The sequence below is a fragment of the Bos javanicus genome, chromosome 4 (genome assembly GCF_032452875.1).
Source record: "Bos javanicus breed banteng chromosome 4, ARS-OSU_banteng_1.0, whole genome shotgun sequence".
NCBI lineage: Eukaryota > Metazoa > Chordata > Mammalia > Artiodactyla > Bovidae > Bos > Bos javanicus.
The window spans coordinates 6242787-6251674 of NC_083871.1; the positions used below are offsets into that span (position 1 = coordinate 6242787).

The following is an 8888-nucleotide window of genomic DNA, read 5'->3' on the forward strand; positions in this document are numbered from 1 at the left end:
CCCACCTGTTCATCACAGCAAAATAGGAGAAGGAAAAAAGGCTGGATGGAAGGAACAAGGCCATTTGCTACAGAGAAGGCTGGGCTGCCTCCCCACCAGGCCCTCCTCAGCAGTGGGCCCCCTACACACCACTCACCCAGGACAAACTAAAGCAGGGTGAGCCCTGGGCCCTGCCCACCTCTCCTCTCCAGGGTGCTCTGCAAAGCTCCTTTTGTTTGCTCTGTTTTACTTGTAATCATGCAGCATTTCACTTTTAATGTTTCATAATGTCTTACAAATATTTGTTAGAATATCATCAAATGTTTCAAAACAGTGTCAAACACGAGCTATTAAAGTAACAACACTGAAAATGGAAGGAGCTGCAGAAAGATAAGCTATGGTGTGGAGTCACTTATTAAACTGCAAGAGCAACATGCCTAAATCTATGTGGTGGGGGTGGGGGTGGGGACAGTATGGGCATCTGGTCGACCCCATAGTAAAATCAGTTTGGTTGCTGTTGCTTGAGTCTGGTTTAGGGGCGCCCACGTCCCTGATGAACTCCATTCCTGTCTCCTTCCTTATCTGGATTTTAAGTATATGTGTGTGTGTGTGTGTGTAAGGCCTGTGCTCTGAAACACAATCTGCCCAAGGTCTGGATCACATGTGTGCACATGTGCCTTTCCTAAGCAAAACCAAAATGATTGGTCTCAAGGTGTCAACTGGATCAACGGTTCTCCCCTTGTCAGCCACAAAGAATGGGTCACTTGTCGCTTTTACATCTTGTGTTTTCTCCCATGAGATGAATTATGCCACATACACGCGCCTGAGGCTCTTCGGACACAAATAGACCGACACCAGGCAGGGACTGATGGTAACCGTCAGGGCAGGAGGCGCAGCATCTCAGAGCCACAGGCGAGACTCACATAGTACAGAAGCACCCGAAAACGCATGTAGAAATAGCAGCAATGAACACAACACTGTAAATCAACTATATTTCAATAAAATTTAAAACACAGTGTTTTTTAAAAAGAAATAGCAAAGGCCGCCAGTTAACCCGAACAGCTGCTCCCTGTGAACTGGATCCACTGACGTAAGTGCCCATTCAAATAAGACAACAAAACCAAGAGTTATGTTGTAGTGAAATTATTTCATAATTACAAAGATCAGAGGAGGGAAAAGGAATAAACACCACCTCTGAATGCTTCTGCCCTTGACCAGTTCTGGGTTAACTGCAAGTATGTTAGGCAGATACACAAAGAACTGGCATCACTGATGCTTGCATTCACCATTCCAACTAGGAAAATCTCTTTTGTTTTAGTAAAAGGTAAAAATCAAACCAACTAACCGACCAAGCCAGAAAGGAGGGTCTTTATTACTCAGGTCACATGTGTTTGATTGTTAAAACCCTTTCCCCCCTGGCCCCTGTGTCTGCCCATGCTGTGCATACGCTCTCTGTGTGTCTGTGTGCATACTATCACATAATGTCTTTATTTCCTGTATCTATTAATACACACGTAACCGTGAAGGATATACACAACACGTGTGCGGGCGGCTTGGCAGCGTTTCTTAGCAATGACATGTAGTAGACAGTGTATATATGCATTAGGTTCTCTTAAACTTCCAGAGTTTGACATTTATGTTGACAGTAGGCTTCTACACTGACCCAACATGACAGACACACATCCAAGGCAAGGGGAAAGCTCCCCAAACTACAGAACCACGATCCTCAGACTCTAAGGCTCCAGTGAGGAAGATGCAGTGGCCCTAGCAGTACTGGCTGCAGCCTCTTGGCCAGGAAATTGGCTGTGATCTTAATTTTCAACAAGGGAAATGGCTGCAAGGAAACCACTAGTTACCTTCTCTCCGGAGACTTTAGACAAACTTCTCAAAAGACCCAAACATAGCACACACACATGTATTCATGGACCTTCAATTCCTGTGAGACCGTGATGATGGGCTTTTATTGTCCTGATGCTCCTGAATTTTGGAGGATATGTCGTTTCCCAAGATGCAGCGCTTTAATTAAAATAATGATGAATTATAGAAGCCTGGTGGAGTTTCTGAAACTCCTGCCTTCAACTATCACCATGAAATGGGGATGGGAGGTAGGGCAGGGAAGGGAAGAAAACCAGACGGTTTAACTCAGTTACATCTTTTGGTCTTCAGCTCTGGGGACTTTGAGGCTGGGAAATACATTTTTTCCCAGGTTAAAAAAAAAAAATAAACATGTATGATCATGAGAAGTTTTGAAACTGAATACACTACATCAAACCCAAACTGTACAGAATTTTTAAACACTGCCTCATTATGTATATTTGTGCACACAAATTATTTTTTAACACATTCTGTATAACCATGATGTAGGCAAGTCGTCTTCTGGTCAGAGATACTTGTGACTACTTAAATTTTAAGCCACGTATACAATAATTTAATTTCTTACTGAAACAATTTTGACACACACAATATACATTATACTTGAATTGTTCCTTTCAAAATCCCACATAAAAGATGAGTCCCAATAATCTCATCAAATAAATATCTTCCAACAAAGCAATGAACTCAAGAGGCTTGGACCTTTCTTGTATGCTTCACTCTCCTCTCACCTCAGAACCAAAGTGAACCAAGTCTTAAAATCACTTAAATTTCCATGAAAGTTTAAACGTTATGCATATTAAATATTTTAAGCTTTCTTTAAAAAAAAAATTAACTTTCAACATAAGTTGATCTGATGGGTTAGGAGGTATTTCTTCAACACCAGTGTGTCTTTCCAAGTTTAAATAAGGTACCTCTAAACTGAACTACCCCTTGGGGTGTAGGGTGGGGAATTTGAGTGTGGAAATTGAGGGAAGCACAGAGGTTTGACATTCACTCCGGGGGGGGCTGCAGCCAGGGAGAAAGGAAACCGCATTTGAAAGCTACACTTGGAAGGGCCAGATCAGACACGCGAATCGAATCCTAACCCTTTTCACTTCTCCAGATGTCACACCCCGTGCCTCCAAATCAGAAGAAAATTTAAAAAAAAATCACACCTTCTGGAGATTCCTTAGGAATCACCAAGCATCCTAATTTTTCAAGCCTATTTCAAAGACAGCCCCAAGTAACCTGACACCTTTTGGTCGAGCGGTTTCCTAATCCGAGAGCCAAAACTGCACTCAGCAAAAGTATTACCAACTTTTCAAACCGGAATAATTCCTATTCTGCAGAAAGCAAGTTCAGATTCAACCTAATTATTTTACAGTATAAGCAAAAAGCTCTCGCGTCAAAAATAAGAAAAGAAAGCTCGTTATGAATGACTTTATAAAGGCTGACTTCCGTGATCTCACTATAAAAGCGTGGATCGACTTAAACAAGATCACGTCCTCCTCCGGGGGACAGCGGGGCGGCTCACAGAGTCCCACGGCCGGCCTGCCCTGCACCTGCGGTCACAGCACGAAATGGCCACGGCTTTGACGAAAGTCAGCGCTCCCACCGTCCCCAGAAAGGACAGGTGGACCCGAGCGAAACCATGACTCACAACTGTGACCGCCTCCGTCTTTTCCTTCTTTCCTTCTTTTCAAATCCAAGTTTTTCTACGGACATTCAGTCTGAAAACACTCACGTGGATGTGTGCGTCGCACTTTGCAGGTCCAAGACTGATCCTCAAGCGCGAAGAGCGACCTCGGATCCGGGCTCGCCCGGTGGGCCCCCTTGTCGCGTCCAAGCGTCCCGCCCCGGCTCGGCTGCGCTCCGCGGGGACCCAGGACCTTCGCCGCAGCGGTTGCCCGGGCGCGGGCCGCGCAGGCACTTGTTAGAGCGCCCGGCTTGCTCGGCTGCCCAGCTCTTCCCAGCTTTCTTTCACAATGACTTCCTGAAGTTGCTCACTCTCATTGTTCCCCATTTCTCCGCCGCGATCCCCACCCCCAGCCGGCCGCCACCCGGCTTTCGCGCTCGCGGCCGGTCTGCCCGTCCCGCGTGCACAGCGCCGCCCACGGGCTGCGCACCTGTGCCCCGCGCCGCGCCCCCGCGAGCCAGCGCTCAGTCACCTGCGGCCGTTTGCTCCGAGCGCCCGGGCCCGAGCGCGCGCCCGTTACCCGCGCTCCGCAAACTTTGTGGCTGCGCGCCACACCGGTCCCGGCGCGCCCTGCCCCGCAGCTGCCTCGCCCCTGCCTCGCCCCGCGTGCACGCTCCGGCACCAAACAGGACAGAAGCGAGGAGCGGGGCCCCGGGCGTGGCGCGAGCAGGACTAGGAGAGGGACTGAGACGGGGAGCGGGACTGGACGCGGAACCAGGCACGGTGCGGGACTCCGAGCGGGACTTGGAGAGGGATTCTGGTCGGGGCGCGCCGCCCCAGCCGCCTGTCGCCCGCTCACGCGGCGCCGTCCCGAGCGCAACTCCGGGGCAGCGTGCGCAAACTTTGGCGCCGCGCGGGGCTGGACCCTGGCCGGCCCCAACACAGGAGACCAGGGAAGCGGCAGGCACGGGCCGTACCTGCTCGCGCCGCCCCGCGCTGCATCCCGCTCGCCGGCACCGGGCCCGCTGGGCGCGCCGCCGCCACCCCGCGCGCTGCGCGCCCCTGTCCTCCCCGCGCCGCCGTGCTTCCTCATCCCACCGCTGCCAGGCATAGCCAGAGGGTCCGCCACCGCGCCGCAGGACCCGCGCTTAACCCCTGGGGTTCCGGCGCGGATGGCGTGTGGAGGACTGCCAGATCTGGGGCGTCCTCCCGGGGACCGGCAGCCTTGCGCCCCGGGCCGCTCGTCGGGGCACCCGCGTGCTCGCCCTACCCTAGGACTCGGAACCCAGTGATGCCCTTTTCCACTGCCCGCCCGGCTTCGCTTCCCTCCAGCTGGGCCCACTTGGCTCCCTGGTTCTGGCTGCGACCCCAGTTTATGAGTGCCCACCCGAGGGGGTGGGAAAAGTTGATCCTTCGCAAGTGAGGGGAAGGTGCGATTCATTTTCCCAGACAACCAATGGAATACCTCTCGTCTCTCTTCCCTCCCACCCGCTGGAGGCAGAAGTTAGGATCGCGCCTTCAGTTTTGGCCTGTGTGCACACGCGAGTGTGAAAGGGCGGCAGCGGTGGAGAGGACGCGGAAGGGAGACCTGTAATCCCCCTCCTGGTGTCTCTGAGCCTCAGCCGCTCCCTCCGAGAGCCCCGAAGCACGAGTGTGAGGCGCTGTGTATCCGTTCAAACAAGAATGGCAGCTCTGAGGTTCACCTCTTCGCCCTCCACGAAGAATCCATCATTCTGATTAGTCAGCCCCCCACCCCCGCCACAGGAGCCTGGCGAGAGTGTTTGAGTAGAAGAGGAAGAGTCATGAATCCAACATATTCATCCTGAGTGCCACCCGCTCCCCCGCCCCCCAGGTGCCACCTTAGGAACGGAGTTGCAAGAGCCAAGGTCTCGGCCCTTCAAGATTTGCTGGGACATAAAGCGAAGATAAATGCTGGAGCATCCCTAACAGCAGGAGAGACACACCGGGTCTTTCCGTGGGAAGAGTGAGAAAGGGCGTTGTGGCCTCAAGAAAGGGGCCGGGCAGGCCTTCCAAGTGGGGCAAAGGGAATGTGCAGCTGAGTGAGGCCAGGGAAGGCTGAGGGGCATATAAGGAGGCTGCTGGTGGCAGCGCTAGGGGCCCTGTGGACCACCTTGGCCTCTGCCATTCCTGGATGAAGTCTTGGAGCTACAAACAAGTTCTACCGAACGCTTCCTCAACCACTTCAGCAAGAACACTGCTCAGCTCCTCCTGAAATTCCCCTGTGCTGAAAGGAGCCAGTTAACTCCCTGCTTAAAGCCCAGGGGCGGGGGGTGGGCTTTAAAGGTTCATTGATTTAATTCCTAGTCCTTCCCTTACCTATATGACTTCTGCCAAGTTATTGAAACTCTGTGAGACTATTCTTTTTTTAGGTGCAAGAGAAATCTACTTTATCCTAGAGACCTTGTCAAGATTAAATGAGACAATAAACGTTGTGGGGCCCCAAAGGAGACAGATGATGCAGCGAAGGGGTCCTGACACCCCTCCAGGTCTTGAATGAGTGTGACACCCTTAGTCCTGGCCCCCAGGCTCATCTCTTTAAATGTGTGCCATGGTCCCCAGGACTGTATGTCAAGGACCAATGCAAAGCACATTCTGAAGCAATAGAGCATGAGGCTAGGAGCCCAGATGGTTTGACCTTGTGATATTGACCCAGGTCCTTAACCTCTCTGAGCCTCAGTTTCCCCATCTATACATTGATGGTAATCATATACGCTACTTCCTGGAATTGTTGGTGGATAAAGCTCACTCTATATGGAGGATCTTGTCATATGCCTAGGTGGACTCTGTGAGGAGGACTCTGTGAGCAGTGATTAATATTTATTATTAACCCTACTATTATTGACCTGTCTTGTGTACCACTCAAAGTGGTGGACCAGAAGGAACCTGGTATATAATCTGGGTCTGTGGATAGACTCCATGGGGCCAGGGAGAACCCTTCCATCAGAAGTTAAAATTGACATACATAATGATAAAAGCATATTAGAGAGTCTATATATGAGCGGCTTCACTTTCACTTTTCACTTTCATGCATTGGAGAAGGAAATGGCAACCCACTCCAGTGTTCTTGCCTGGAGAATCCCAGGGACAGGGGAGCCTGGTGGGCTGCTGTCTATGGGGTCGCACAGAGTCGGATATGACTGAAGCGACTTAGCAGCAGCAGCAGCTGCAGCAGCAGCAGCAGCAGCAGAGGGTCCATATTGGGGTAGGGGATTTAAAAAAAAAGGTTATTATAGTATTATATGAAACCATGTGTGTGAAACTTTTGAAAATTGCAAAGCACCATAGAATTTAAAGAATCATTCAATATAAAGTAAAATTTTAAAATGATAATTTTTTAAAATAAAAGCACACTGGAGAGAAAATATACCAGTAGAAATTGAAACAGGTGTGATCCTTTAAAAATGTATAGGTCTCAATTCATTTTGTTTCTTTAGGAATACATATATGTAGCTGTTTCCATAATGTTAGAGTATTAAAAAATAGCTTCCTTCATTCAGACAATAATTGTCAAATTACCATGTTTTAGTTATGAGATAATCTTATCAAAGGAAAAAAAGCACCTATAGAATTAATCAAAGTCTACTTATTCAGAATTTCCTATAATAATGGAGTCAGGCACTTCTGTTCTGGCAGAGCCTGGATGGCATTTTAAAGGAGAGTGAGTTTTATGGAGGAAAAGGATAGGGGAGGTGATAAGATATGATTAATAGTTTTGTTTTACACTAGCTATGTGAGTCTTCACAAATTCTTAACCTCTCTGAGTTTCAGTTTGTCATCTGTGGAGCGTACCTACTTTTTGAATGATGGTGCCAGAATATAGTGAAATTAAATTAAATGATGTATGTAAGTAGTTATTATAATGATGGCATTTTTTCTTTAAGAAAAATCTGTTAAATAGCAATGAAATGAGCATCCTTTTTCCTCCAGCAGTTGAGTAGCAGTAAGTATATTGTTAAATAACAGGAAAAGATTTTTGTTAAAAAGAAAACCTGAAATTCTATTTATCTTTCTGTAACGTGAAACTCATACAGAACACATGGTTTTGCCTGAAAAGGATCATGGACTTGAGGAAAAAGACCAAAGACTTTGATAAAACTTCTGCAATAAGGGCCCTGCTGCTTTGGTTTCTTTTCCTCAGTTTTTTATCATCTCCAGCTTCTGCTTCTTCCATTTTTGAAAACCAAAAGTTTCCAGCCTGGGCCAAGGTCCTCAATCCTTTTTCTTAGGGCTCACTCCTTGAGTTTGGCTCTTTCTAATCACCAACTGCTAGTTCCCACTTTATTTCTGGAAGTGAAGAACCAGGATGCAGAAATGGGGCAGGGCGGGGAGCTCGTGCAGAACCAAGACTGTCCAGCTGGCAGGGACCCAGAAGGAGGCCCCTCAGGGTGCACTGTGTCCTCTCCGGAGTCTCCGTGTGTGCTTAGTCGATTGATCGTGTCTGACTCTGTGCAACACTATTGCCTGTAGCCCACAAGGCTCCTCTGTCCAAGGGATTCCCAGGCAAGAATGCTGGAGTGGGTTGCCAGGCCCTCCTACAGGAGATCTTCCTGACGCAGGGATTGAACCCGCATCTCTTATGTCTCCTGCATTGGCAGGCGGGTTCTTTACCACTAACGCCACCTGCAAAGGGAGACTCCGTGATTCCTGGCTTTGAAACCTGAGAAGTTCAGTAGTTCTGCTGATCATTCACAACTCTGACTCTGAGTTTTGAATCAAGGATGTGAACTAAGTGACAACCAAATCCTTCTCGCTTTATGATATTTCTTTCACCTTATTCCCTTTGGTATTGTAAGGAGAAAATGCTTAGATTATAAAAAACAGTGACTTTCAATCAATATTGTTTGGTTAGAAGCAACTGAAAAACAAATTGAGTCTGATGTAATGATTTGGATGATAGATTCACTCAAAAACTTTCTGGTGAAAAGGTTTTAAAAAAATGTTTTGTGTGAATATTCTGTATAAGCAAAAAAAAGTAGATATTGATGTGACCAGAACAGACCAGAATAAAGAACACCAGAGGGCTGAATGTCACACATTCTGCCTACCCCACCCGACTGTGGATTGTTTAGTAGTAGGGTTGAAGCTCTACTTCTGGAGGTATCACACCTTCTGTTGGGATGTGTTTATTCATTTATTCAAAGAGCATGTATCTATCAAGTGCCTACCATTGTGGGTGACATAATTTGTGAGACAGGGAGTCCCAATAAAACATCAGATGTGATCTTATCCCTAAAGGGCCTCCTGCTGCTAATCCAGACAAGCAGAAATAATCACATTTCAATGTGAAACGTTGTGGTGGTAAATTCAAACACAAACCCTGTAGACACACAGAGGGTGAAGCTGCTCAGTGGTACTTGAGCTGGTGGAGGAAATGCTGAGCTTCTCTCCCTGTGGGGGC

The 8888-nt window shown here is 48.2% G+C and overlaps 1 protein-coding gene across 10 annotated transcripts in view; it reads right to left on the bottom strand.

Moving 5' to 3' along the window:
* IKZF1 (IKAROS family zinc finger 1) overlaps positions 1-4469 on the bottom strand; it is a 97546-nt gene extending 93077 nt beyond the window's left edge. For 6 of the 10 annotated variants that reach the window (XM_061413351.1, XM_061413350.1, XM_061413349.1 and 3 more), the window contains exon 1: positions 4447-4468. The gene's annotated coding sequence lies outside the window, so the exon portion shown is untranslated. Of the gene's footprint in view, positions 1-5; positions 1663-3577; positions 3663-4446 lie in introns of those variants that run through there. The other 4 variants (XM_061413345.1, XM_061413338.1, XM_061413352.1 and 1 more) reach the window with 3 other exon arrangements.
* Between the last annotated feature and the right edge of the window lie 4419 nt (positions 4470-8888).